Below are 12,347 nucleotides of genomic sequence, written 5' to 3' on the forward strand. Positions count from 1 at the left end.
TAACAGGGGTAAAACTTTTCATCTTACCTGCAGCACTATGCAAGAGCACAACCCATCCCTTCTTGGTAGAGAAAGGGATGGATTGAACTCTGCATATCAGTGCAGTTTGCCTCTTTTGAAGTGCCTAGAGAGGCAAACACAGCACTCTGCCCAATCTGATCTAATCCTCCCCTTCTCATAGCTAGAGGAAGGATGGATTGAGCACTGCATATAGTCTGCAACCACTTTAATGGAAGTGGCGTCCCCACCCCACACCCCAAGGGAGGGAGTGTGATCCAACTCCTCATTGGCCAAGAGAGGGAGATAATCAGATGAGGCACCACATATTGTTGCACTTTCTCTTAGGGCCAAGTTAGACATGACTTCATTTACATGAATGCGACTAAAGTTCTGGTGGGGGCCCCTGCAGCAGTTACGTACATTTAGGGATATCAGACAAATCCACAACAGGATCAAATGAGTTTGGATTTCTGTGAATCTGACCCATGGGTTCTGCAGCAGATCAGCCTTTCCCAAGTTACACAGATTCCGTGGACTTGCAGACTGTTTTTTGTTTTGGTTTTTTTACTTTCTGGAATGTTATGCAAATTTAGTTGTAGAAAAATACATAAAATAAAAAAAACACTGGCTGAAAATGTGCATTTTCCCATAAGCTAAAGCATGAAAATGCACATTTGGGGTAATTTTGTGCAGGGAGGGGGGATTTCCACATTTTTGCAAATGCAAATTTGCACAAATTTGGAAAATTGTGTTTGGGGGGGGAATCCGATTCTGTTAATGACTGGATGATGGAACAAAAGGCGCCTGACAATCTGCAAAATGTAGACAGAACAGATTTGACAAAATCCGTACATCCCTATGTACATTAAAACAAAACAAAACACCCAGTGTGTTCATTGTATTCATTTCACACAATTTTTGTCATGCCTAGGCTGGCCCTTAAAGTGGCTATTGCAGTCACTTCATGATAGGGAAACTGTAGCCGTATGCAGCGCCCAGAGGCATCCCTTCCCTTCTTTTAGCAAGTGGTTTGGGAAGAGAGGGGGTGTTGGGCTCCCCAAAACATAACCTTTTGCTACGGAGATTGAGCCCACCATACATTTGACTCGGCTCTTCAGTCAGAAGCTTAATGAATGGTTATTCATTGCTTCAGCCCTTTTTAATCACCTGCCTACTGTTTTGTTACCCATGCTGCCTCCCTTAGGCCCCCCTGTCCTGTTGATGGTCTTTCATCATTTAGAAGAGTCTGACCTCTCAGCACAACCTAGATGGGAGGCATCCTGGGAACCAATTGTAAGCTGCACTGAACTACAGAGTAGATTATAAATATGAATAAATACTCAATGACAATGTTCTAAGTAACAACTCTCAACCCGTCAGCCAAAATTTGACTTTCCTAAATGTATAGGAGGTATGAAAGCTATTTCCATACCAGACCATCAACCAAAATTTATATTTCAGGAAAGCTTGCAATGATTAAATGCAACCTCCCATGTTTCACACTGCTGAAGGAAGTTCTCCTGCACAGAGATTGACCTGGTTTGAATGTAATGAGAAACCACCATGGATGAATTTCCCTGTGATGCTTCCTACTGTGGCATTGGCCATTTTGAATATTTGGGCATGGTAGGGGCACAATGTAGCTTCTCGTTATGTGCAAACCAGGTGAGGGTGGGTTGTTGTGGTTGACAAGCCACCCAGAACCCATGGACTGTTGTAGGGTTGTGGATGGCTTGCCAACCAACCCAACAAGTCACCCTTGCTCAGTTCACATGTAGTGAGAAGCTACGGAACACTCCTGCTGTACCCCAAATATTCAAAATAGCAGTGACCACCACAACAAAAAGCCCCATGGAGAAATTAGCCCACAGTGGCATCTTGTTACCTGAAAACCAGGCCATTGAGTTGTTGCAGGGAGGGTACTGTCATCAGCTCTGAGCCTGGATTGGGTAGGCTAGACTAGATTTAGACTTTGCAGTCATAGAATCATAGAATCATAGACTCATAGAATAGTAGGGTTGGAAGGGGCCTACAAGGCCATCGAGTCCAGTCCCCTGCTCAATGCACGAATCCAAGTCAGAGAGCATCCCTGACAGATGGCTGTCCAGCCTCGTCTTGAATGCCTCCAGTGTGGGAGAGCCCACCACCTCCCCAGGTAATTGGTTCCATTGTCGTATTGCTCTAACAGTCAGGAAGTTTTTCCTGATGTTCAGCCGGAATCTGGCTTCCGGAATCAGTCAGTAGCTACAAAAGTCAATGGACATTTTACCATTGATTTGAGTCTGGTGTGAATTTCATCTTCAGTGTACATCTTCTGGAACAGAAAACAGAACACTTAAAGACACCTACTTGAGATTGTCAGGGTGGACACTGAGCCCATAGAATCCCAGAGTAGTTCTGATTCTGAGGAAGAGGAGTCGCTCCTGGGAGAGGAGTGTGCTCCTCTTTCCCAGGGCCAACAGCTGACGGAGATTCCTCCCACCAGCATTCCTAGCTTAGATAGCAGTCCTGGGAGTGACAGAGCGCGGGAAGCAGACTTGATGGACATGCGCCGCCGACGCAGAGAGCGGCACCAAATGGAGGGCGTGGAAAGGAGGCGTAGTGCCCAGTTGGCGCACAAACAACGGCTGCGCCCAGAGGATCCAAGGGAAAAGGGGAGGGACTCTCCCTAGTCCTTAAGTTCAGGGGTCTGCCAGTAATTCCCTTTCAAACGGGGACCAACTGTTCCAACGTAGGACATAGGTACTCTGCTGCTCATATCTAGTTGCTAACAGTAGAGTTGTTAAGTTGTAAAAGAGGAATAAAGCTTGGAAAAGAATCCATTTGTCTGTGTCTGGACTTGGCTACTGGATTAGACTGAGAGAGGCCTCCAAGGAGCCCTTGACAGAGACGCATTAGGGCATCTACCCACATCTACCAGCTTCTTCCTCACATCTGCCAAGGTCTTCCCCTCAAAAGGATGCCCTGTATAAGCCTTCCCCAATCTGGTGCCCTAGAGATAGTAGTCATGCTGTCCAGGGATGATGGGAGTTGTGATCCCACACATCTGGAGAGCAACAAATTGGGAAAGGCTGCTCTATATCTGTAGCATACCTGCCAGATGACTTACCCTGAAAATTTGCAATGCAGAAGACTCCAAAACGTGTCCTAGTCAGCTTGTTATTTCTCAATGTTTTTTATAGTTACAAAATTTTCTCTAACATTAAAACTAATTATACCTTCCTGTAGCTTAATGGTAAGATCTTATCCTTAAGTAACAATGGCTAGATGAGAAGATCATTACTAAACTCAATACAACTGGGGTCCCCAGCCTTTTTGGACCCATGGGCACATTTAGGAATTTGAGAAACTGCTGTGGGCACCGCCACAAAATGGCTCCCATGGAGGATGTGACTAATCACATAATGGCTGCTGTGGGGGCTTAGCTAGTTGAAAGACAAGTAACTCACCCAAGAAACCGAGTACAAGCACAGGAAGCATCTGAACTCCAAACCCAATCTACATATTTGACCCCACAGTCTAGCGGCGGGGAAGAACCAGTTAGTTAAAGAGGTGGGAAGGAGAGGGAAATGGCAAGGCTAGAGTCTGGGAGGGAGGTGGAAATAGCAAGGCAAAGTGGTAGAGGCAGAGAAAGAGAGAGGCTGGAGGCTAGGAGGGGAGAGAAACTGTGAGGTAAAGAGGTGGTGGAGAAAAATAGGCTAGAGGCTGGGAGTGGAAAGAAACAATGAGATAAGGGGGTGAGTGGGATTGAGAGCAAGGCAAGGGGCTAGGAAGGGAGAGAATGAAGAAGGCCAGGGATGGGGAAGGGAGAGAAAATGAGGAAAGGGGTTGTGGGGAGAGAAATAGGCTAGATCTGGGAGTGGAGAGAGAGCTTGCAAAGGTGAAAGTTCTGCATGGACAGAAGAAGATTGTGTATGGCCAAGAAGCAACTCTTTCCTTCTCTTCCTGCCTGCCAACCAGCTGATCAGAAGCAGGTTCAGAAACAGGAAGGAAGCCATGTGCCCTAAAGTTTTTCAGTGTTTTAATTAAAAATATTTTTTTGAAGTAGGAGGCAGGGAGTGGAGAGCTTTGTGAGCGCTGATGGAGGTCCCTGTGAGCACCATGTTGGAGACCCCTGTGCTGGCCTATATCTCTCCCCTACTTCTTTACCTCACGGCCCGCCTCCTAGCCTCCAGCCTTGCTCTTTCTCTTCCTTATAGCTCTTTGCCTTCCTCTTTCCCCCTCCCTCTCAGCCTCCATCCTCACTATTTCTCTATCCCGCCCACCTCTTTACCTCACTGTTTCTCCCCCCTCTTAGTCTCTGTGGGATCAAATATGTAGAGTGGCTTTGGAGTTCAGATGCTTGCTGTGCTTGTACTCAGTTTCTTTGGTGAATTACTTGTCAAAATTACTTTTGATTCCCCAGACTCCCCACAGCAGCTTTTATGTGACTAGCCACATCTTCCATGGGTGCCATTTTATGGTGGTGCCCACAGCAGTTTCTCAAATTCCTAAATGTGTCCACAGGTCCAAAAAGGTTGGGGACCCCTGATCTATATAATTTGATTCCATTCAGTTTATGCATTTTTGAGCCTTGCTCAAAATCAATCCCACATATATTTGAGCATTATGGCTAAGAGTGAACAGGGAAACATTGAGGGTTGGGAGCATATTTTACCTAGCATTTAAAAGTCTTATCAGTAGTTTTTTTCCTCTACACACCCCTTTCATGACCTATTTGTTCCTTAATACTCAATTTCGTTTATTGGAAAAAAAAAATTCAAGAGGAACCACACCCAGCAACCTAGCCTATTTTTCACAGTCTCAGTTGTGTTGTGTAACCACAACTTCACACCATATATGAGAGAGAGAGAGAGAGAGAGAGAGAGAGAGAGAGAGAGGTTGGTGTAAAGCAGCACAACAGTAAAGCAACAAGGAGGCTTTGGATCCTATGTGGATGCACTGAGTCTTAAGGTAAAATGTATAAGAAAAATAGAAAGACTAACAACAGAGTATTCCAAAATATATTTTAAGCTAAACGTTTTGGCTTCCACCCTCATCAGTAGCTGTGCTGTTAACTGGGTATCAGGAGTAGCAGTTTGGAATGCCTGGAGATGAAAGTTCCTTAGGAGAAAAAACAGAGGTATGAGTGGTGTAATGCTTACGAATTTTCCTCCGTAAGCATTACACCAATCATACTTCTGTTTTTTCTCCTAATGAACTGTCATCTTCAAGTATTTCAATCAAAACTGCCACTCCTGATGTAGGACACACCATGCTGCAAGAAATAGGTTACCAGTAAATACATCGAAGGCACTTTCAAATGTTTCCCTCTGACAAAACTATATGGTGTGGCATTTACTTATACCAGTGTCATTTGGTCATACATGAGAGGCCTTCAGGATTTCCAGATGACTGCTTTTTCACGCAAGTAATACATAGCTGCTGCTGCTCATTAGTTGCTAGGGTTGTTGTTCAGTCGTTAAGTCGTGTCCAACTCTTCGTGACCCCATGGACCATAGCATGCCAGGCCTTCCTGTCTTCCGCTCTCTCCCAGAGTGTGCTCAAGTTCATATTCATTGCATTTGCTAGGGACCCAGATGTAATTTCTTAAGGTAAGAAGAATTTGTCAGATCAGGATAAAGTTCCATTTCCAACAACGACCAGCCAGATGCCTCGAGGAAACTTAAAGGCAAAGCATATAGGCAACAGCATCTGGTCTTTTGAGGTATACTGCCCCTGGACATGTAGGTTCCATCTAGCTCTCATGTATAATAGCTGTTGGTCAGTTTTCCACAAACCTGTCAAATCCTTTCAAAAATCCATTTGGGCATGTGGCCATCACCACACCCTGTGGTAGTAAACTCTGTAAATTGTGTAAATAAGTACTTCCTTTGTTTGGGGAGCCCTAAACCTACTGCTAATTGATTTCAGTGGGTCACCCTGAAGTCTAGTGTTATGGGAGAGAGAGGAATACATTTCTATGCACTGTCTCCACACCATTCGTAATTTTATGAACCTCTATCACACCTCTATTTCTTTCGTTATCTTTTCCCTCAATTTAGACTTTCCTTTTATGGAAATGGCTCCATTCCCCTGGTGTTTTCATAATCAATTTATATTTTCAACCCCTCTCCTAATCATTTCTAATTAGCCTTTTTCATGATACTGCTTCTGTTCTGGAGATATCACCTTTGTCTAGTGCATAAACCACAACATCTTGGGCCCTACCACATGTTGCTCTAAAGGTTTGTTTTGTTAAAAATACTAAGCCCAGGCCCCCCTTATTTTTATTGGGACTGCAGTATATGAGGAGTGATTTAAGCCTTCCCTCCCCTGCTGCAATACAGGCAAAAAATGCCTCCCTCCCATGCTGCAAATAGTGATAGAAATATAGCTCCTATTGGTGCCAATGCACCCCCCCCCAATAAATAGCATGCACAGATGTGATGAGTTGTGATGATCTGTGATGCTATAACTCTTCTCTGTGCTAGACCATATTGTGAGACAGACAGACAGACAGACAGACATATATAGGCGCACGCACACACATCTATCTATCTATCTATCTATCTATCTATCTATCTATCTATCTATCATCCTCTATCTTAAAATGTACTTTAATGATTACTATTTTTTATTTCTTTAGAGGAAACCACGGTTTCACTACACCATTCAAGCAGTGAAATGTAGTCCTCTTGAGATTCATGGATTAGATGTGGCTGTAAGCCTGCAGTCTATCATTCTCCCTCTGGCTGGAGAGCTGCTGCTGGTGGTTGTGGGCTCTATGGAGGGAGACAAATCAGAATGCCGCTCCTGTCTCCTTCACTGCCCCTTGTCACAGCTCCTCTCTGGATGGCGCTCTCTCTGTCTCTCTGTCTCTCTCTCGTTCTTTATTCCATTCCCAAATCGCCTCAGTTTCTTGTAGTCTCAGAAGCCTTCGTCTCGGGGCAAAACCCCTTTTTCTGCAGGGATCCACCGGGGGTTGTACTCAGGGACAACGGAGAGAATAGACTATCCCACTATTGCCAGACGATCACCCTCCGTCATGTGCACTTGGAGCTAGTGCAAGTATAACACTAAGGAAAGATTCTGGGCTTGGAGCAGACAAGATGAGTGCCCCCCCACACACACACATACACACACTGCCAAGCTAGACTGGAGTTGGATTTTACTTTAACACTGGCAATGGGACAGCATCCTGTACCGTACCTGGGCACAGCAAGCTGGCTTAGGAAGTGCAGAGCAGGCTGTGTGGCACACACAACTCTGTCCACCAATACCTCGCCACTACTCCCTCCCTCCCAGCATTTGCTACCTGAAGTGGCTGCCTCACTCTGCCTAACGGGTAGGCAGAGTGAGGCAACTCTGCTCCCTGTAATGATAAACTATCATTCCTTATGCCATTTGGGAAATGTGGCCTTTTCCTTTTTTTAATGAACAATATTTTGCTAGGGATGATATAAATAAAGAAGTGGGACCTGCAACGAAACACTGCAGTGTGGAGTGCTGCTGTTCTGGATGCCAGCCAGCCATACCCTCTTCCAGGATGTGCCATTCCACACCCCTCTTCCCAGTTTTCTGTCCCTCCCCACAACCAACAGTTGGTCAGCATTCTGACCAACTGTGTGTGTGTGTGTGTGTGTGGGGGGTCTGTTTTGGGTTTGGGTTTTGTGTATGTGTGTGGGGTTTTTTTTTTTGCCTACATTTATTTATTTATTTATTTATTTATTTATTTATTTATTATATTTTTTAAATCCACCCAATAACAAGAGATCTCTGGGTGGATTACAAAGCTAAAAGAATAAAAACACCATACAAAAAACAGCAATAAACAGCACAGGAAAAATGCCTTGTAAAATATATAAAAGTAGCAGTTAAATACCTTGGAGAAGAGAAATGTTTTTGCTTGGCGCCAGAAAGGTAACAATGGAGGCACCAGGTGAGCCTCCTTGGGGAGAACATTCCATAGACGGGGTGCCACAACTGAGAGGTCCCTGTCTCTTGTAGCCACCCACCTAACTTTATTCGGTGGGGGCACCCAGAGGAGGACCTCCAAAGATGACTTAACGGTCTATCAGCCAGGTACATTCACTTCCACAGGACTTAGTGATGGCCACTAATTTGGATGGCTTTAGAAGGGGATTGGACAAATACATAAGGCCTAGTCCTAATGGCTATATGCCACCTCCAGTGTCAGAGGAAGTATGCCTATATACACCAGTTGCTGGGGAACATGGGTGGGAGGGTGCTGTTGCACTCATGTCCTGCTTGTGGGTTTCCCATGGACAGCTGGTTGTCCACTGTGTGAACAGAATGCTGGCCTAGATGGACCCTTTGTCTGATCCAGCACAGCTCTTCTTATGTTCATATGTACATATGGGAGGAGATGTGCCTTTAGATACTCTGACCCCCATGCCATTTAGGGTGCAATCCTATGCATGTTTAGACAGAACAAAAGTCCTACAACTCCCAGCATTCCCTACAATTCCCAGCTGGCTGAGGAATGCTGGGAGTTGTAGGACTTTTTTTTCCTAAACATGCATAGGATTGCACCCTTAGTGCTTTAAAGGTCAACACCAACACTTTGAACTGGGGCCAGACTAGAAGCCAGTTCAGCTAATGAAGTGCTTGTGTCACATAATCACATCACCCAGTCCAAGTTAGAAGCCTAGCAGCTCTATTATGAACTGTCAGAAGTTTCCGAACCATTTTCAAAGGTAGCCCCACATACAGTGCATTGTAGTAATTTAACTGGGATGTTACCAGAGCATGGATAACTGTTGCCAGGCTATCTTTGTCCAGGTAGGGTCAGAGCTGGTATACCAACCTAAGCTGATAAAAGGCCTTTCTAGCCGCTCAGGCCACCTGTGCCTGCAGTGATGATGATGGATCGAGGAGCACTTCTGCTTTATACTTCTGCAAAATTTGAGGCTCTGCTGAGGTTGCTGTTACCTCCCTCTTATATGTGGGTGTTGTTGTTTTGATTATGTAAGAATTGGCACTCACTCATGAATATCGCTAATAGAGGGGATAAGATTAGGATGCAATCCTATGCATATCTAGACAGAAAGAAATCCTACAACTCCCAGCATTCCCCAGCCAGCACATAGCTGGCTGGGGAATGCTGTGAATTGTAGGAGTTCTTTCTGTCTAAACACGCATAGGATCACACCCCAAATAACTAAATAAATAAAATCTCTACAAATGAGAGATCAGCACGTACTCGTCTTGCTTACACGTTCCTCTACACGAAGAGAAAAAGGGAGCTGAGTGAAAATGAGAATCCATGTCTCAGATATGCTCTACTAAAAATAGTCAAGGAAAGTGCTTCAATTTGCAAGCAGGTGGTGGCTTTATCAAACTGAAATCTGCTTGGCCTGTCTGACAGGCAATTACTCAGGAAGGAGCATACAGATACAGCACAGTGTGAAGTTTACTGCTGAATCTGATCAAAGGCATATTTAAGAAAATATTCTTTTACAAATCACTTTATCTTCTATCAATGGCACATTAATGTGATATTTGAAAAGCATTTTAATATATTCTAATAAATAATTATTCTGGATCTTTTTGATTTTAAAGCCTATCAGAATTTGCTTCCAAGCTGGAAACTCACCCGTTTTTTACTGATGCCACTGGAGTATCTTGTGCTTTGGCCAAGAGCAAGACATTCAAAGCACATCTCATTGAGGGGCTGGCTGCAAGACTTTGGTCAAGCCATTCCTTCACCCCCAGATTTCCTATATAAAATGAGGATAATAGTAACTCACCTCACAGGCTTGTTCTGACAAACTAACTGAAGCCTATAACAGTCACTGGAATTTCTAAGCTAGATCATCCTTTCTTTTACTGTAGTTTTAATTCTTTGCAAGCCACTCTGAGAACTTGTTGTCCACAGCTGCAGATCAAGAGGTAAAAGTTTGGTATGGCAGCTGTGGCAATAGGGCATACAGCAGACTCGCTTGGGGCAGGGCAGTGGCCTGCCACCCTTCACCCTGTTCTCAAAGTGGATCCTGAGGAAAACTCATTGCTAACCAGTGACTCCTACTACCACCTCTCTTCTTTTTCGGTGGATCTGACCCCCCCCCCCTTTTGAATGGATGTAATTGAATAGGACTTAATTTGAAAAAAAACCCATCCCACTTCCTGCATAAACAAAATCGTAGAGTGGTTCCAGTTTGGTGATATGCCTTTTAGGCTGCAGTCTTATAACACACTCACCCTGAACTCAATAAAACTTACTTAAAACTAACTTCTGAGTAGACAAGTATAGGATTGTACTGTGGCTTCTTTAAATATTCAGGGTATGAACCAGAAGTTGAAGTAAGTTCATATATCTGCTGACTCTGTCTTTTAATTGCTTGTTTTGATTTTATTTATTGTGTGATTTGCTTGATTGTTTTAAATTCATGGGTTTTTAAAATTGTCTGTAAGCTCCCTTGGGCACTATATAGCAGAAATGCAGCATATGAGTGATCAAAGAAAAAACAAATAGGGAAACAAATCAATGCCCCCTAGCGAGATCATGACAGAGTCGCACTTTACATATTGTTGTGGCTTCATGCTTACCAGTGGGAATCCATAAGCATGGATGTTTCCCTGCATGGTCATTTCCTTGGGTGAAGTGTCGCCCACATGATTCAGACAGATTTTAACAATCAGTCTCAATGTTTGGGGGGTGAGGCAGGGAATGTTCCCTTTGTTATGGCTGAAATTGATCCAAGCTATGTAAGCAGTATTTCACAGAGAAGACCTAAATACATATTGAGGGTGCCCTTATAGATGAGCTTCCCAGTGGCCACCCTGCTACCAGAATCATGTGTGAGATGGGCCAAATTTCTCTTTCATTTGGAGATGTGATCGGTGTAAAGAAGTCTAGAGTTATTATCTCTTTTGGGAGAGGCCATAGTTCTGTTAGTGGCCTGTAAACACCCCAAGATGGTCAGCAAAGGTGTGTATCTGTAACACCCTGTGACTCCTTTTCACGTAGACAGGGATTGCTATCTCAGGTTAACCATGCTGGAATAACAGCCTTGAGATTTCACCTCAGGGCACACATTGCTTTAAAGAAATAGCTAGCAGCTATGTCTGTTGTCTTTTTTCTACTATAGAGTAAATGCAGTGGCCGCAATCAGGATTGGAAGCCTAGCTTGGGTTGTAGGAGGGCTTTAATTCTCTCCCTCTGCTGTGGTCCCAATCCAGATTGGGGGGCCCACACCTGCAGATGTATTGCCAAAAAGTGACCCATTTGCTTTGACGGATCACTATGTGGCAATATAGATCTTGATTAGGTAAAGATGCCTTCAGTGTACTTACTGTCTGGGGGTATAACTCACCTTCTCTCTTGTCATGTTATGAGATGTCTTGGTTTATTCTGTGTGCAGGAAGCAGGACAGGCATTTCCTCAACGCGACTGCGATTAAAACAGACCTGTGGCCCTAGGTTACAAACTATGTCTTAATCTGTCTTAATGAAAAGCCTGTGCACATTTTGAGATGCAACCAATAAGAGACCTTTGAACCTTGATCCTAATGTGTCTTGGCAGAGGTGGCCCAAAAATGTATACGCATGCGCGCGTGCGCGCACACACACACGCACACAGGTCTCTCCAAAAATGGGGAATTTGATTGAACACACAGAAATTATAGACAATAATTACTCTTGGGAATTAGCTGGTTGGCAAAAGGCACTATCAAAACTCTAAAATGGATTCGTTCAGTTCATAAATCATAAACATACCTAGACAGATTAGGCAAATGTAGCAAAAGGCAAAATGGAGAATGTAGACCGGGTCCAAGTGGTTGGGAAATTAGCTTAAAAGTCCACTTTGTGGCTATACTGAGGGCGGCAGTGGAAGGAGGACTAGGCTGCAGACATGTGTTGAGCATCTGGATTGAACTGCCTGGGCTATGGCTGTTGTGGTGCTTATAATTGGGAAATATCCTGGTGATGGTTAAGTCACACCTGGAGGGAAATCGCTCTGTTCCTGGACTGTGCATGCATATCGACTTTTCTGACTGCTGTGCCGGAGCTAATCATGGGGCACTTAATGATGTGCTGCTTGATTGTGTGGTGTTACTAAATCTGGACCTGAATATGTGTCTTAATATTGCTGCCATCACGGCAAGATGACTTGCTCAGTTTTCTTGAGGTACTTAAAGTGAACACACCATATTTTGACAGGTGCCAAGAGGGCTGTGCATGCTCTTGCACGCACCAAGCAGCTTGTCAACACAAGGTTTCTTTCTTATGTTCAGAGCTTATCCATGTCCCTTTCCTCTGCCATAAACCTTCCTTTCTTCTGTTTGGGAGGAAAGTAAGTCACCCTGTAAGGGCAGATTCAGTGTTGTGTCTGCCAATCCAGA

This window comes from Heloderma suspectum, chromosome 3, assembly GCF_057233095.1.
Source record: "Heloderma suspectum isolate Gila_16-S chromosome 3, 16-S_ref, whole genome shotgun sequence".
Taxonomy (NCBI): domain Eukaryota; kingdom Metazoa; phylum Chordata; class Lepidosauria; order Squamata; family Helodermatidae; genus Heloderma; species Heloderma suspectum.